The following is a 1821-nucleotide window of genomic DNA, read 5'->3' on the forward strand; positions in this document are numbered from 1 at the left end:
ATCTTTTATCTTGAAAAACATACGGATGCCGAGCGATTATTTTTTATCGTAACGGAAGTAAGATTTTTTAAGTTAATTTTTTAATTTCTACACAGACATTGTTTTGGAATAAAATTGTGTAAATCAAGGATACAATGTTTCTCATCTTTCGTATTTAAAATCAATCAAATACTCAAATCTGGCGGCCGCCATAAATCTGCGTGAGCGGATCTACTTTTAAAATATTGTTTATTTGAATTCACGAATCGCTCAGCCGTCAGTTAATATAAAAATAGTAATACCACGTTATCGCTTGGATACGTGCACTATTGTTACCATTAATTTAGTTTGATACGGGACAAAATGTTACATGATAAACTTCTGTTAAATTTTTAAAACACATTTTCGCTCTCCACTCGCGACTCTATTCGCGCGAATTAAAAAAAAATAGCCTGTGTGTTCTTCCAGACTATGTTCTATATCTATGCTAACTTTCAGTAAAATCCGTTGACCAGTTTTGGAGATACAAAGTAACAAACATCTAAACGTTCGCATTTATAATATTAGTAAGATAAAAAAAAATCTGCAAAATGGGCAAAAGGCCCAAAATAGACAGAAGTGGAGAAATTTACTGGGCCAGGCCCAGGCCCACCCGCGGCTGTAGTGCCTCAGAAGAAGAAGAAGATAAAAAAAACGATTTCTCTCATTGTTATATAACGAATTAGCTGTTGCTCGCGACTTATAGCCTTATAGCCTATGTTATTCACTAATAAGGTAGCTTTTAAATGATGAAAGATTTTATGAAATCGGTTTAGTAGTTTTTGAGTTATTACAATACATATAAAAATGCAAAAATATTAGTTCCTCTAGATAACCCTTGTTTTTTAAAAACTCCACTTGTTAACACAAAATAATAGAAAAAAACAACGTAAACACGTTGGTTTGAAATGTACGTCTATACTTGAATGTATTCATCTATGGAAAGTCTCAAAAATAATAAACTCATGGTCATCTTATATATATAAATAACGCCCAATGCCTCTCTGTGCGCTGAGTGCTTTACCGCGCGATATCTATTGAATTTTTCACTCATTAAAATAATTTAAAGACCGCTCTAATAACGACGTGTTTATATCTCTTTTAATATACACTTTGGTTTTTAAAATCCAACAAATATGCGAAACATTTATGGCGGGAAAAAGTTGTAGAATATCAAGCTTGTATTTTACGTGAATTTTTAACTCTATGGTCAGCTTCGACAGGGAGGTCTAAATTTAGTCCCTTTTCCTTTCCACTCTTTTAAAAGAAAAGGATGGGAAGGAAAAATGGATAAGACAGAGGAGACGCACAGGAAGGGGAAATATCCTCTTTATGTGCGTCTCCTCTTCTATCAATTTAGGGTAAGCAACGCATCTGCAATTGCGGATGTCTATGGGCAGCGGTCGCTTCGCGATTTCGGCGGATTAAGATGGCCGCTTGCTCGTTTGCCACCTTTTGTTATTAAAAAAAAGCTTGCTATTTCCATGATTGGTGTTCGAATGCCCTAATTCAGAGAATAGGCCGCAGTTAACACGCCACTGTGCAACACAGTGCATGCTGCACTGCTCTAAAGCACAGAATGCACTTACATAGGTGCACCCAAATTACAGCCACTCACCAGATAACTAGTTATATATTTTAAGAACCCAGGATCAATAGACAAGTCCAGTTAACCACTGGACCATGGACACAAATTACTGTGATTATAAATGAATTATTTGTTCCAGGAAATATGGATATGACTCAACATAAGAATTCCGTTTTCTTGATTACAGTAACAATTCTATCGTGGATATCAACGGG

The sequence above is a fragment of the Papilio polytes genome, unplaced genomic scaffold (genome assembly GCF_000836215.1).
Source record: "Papilio polytes unplaced genomic scaffold, Ppol_1.0 DF823824.1, whole genome shotgun sequence".
NCBI lineage: Eukaryota > Metazoa > Arthropoda > Insecta > Lepidoptera > Papilionidae > Papilio > Papilio polytes.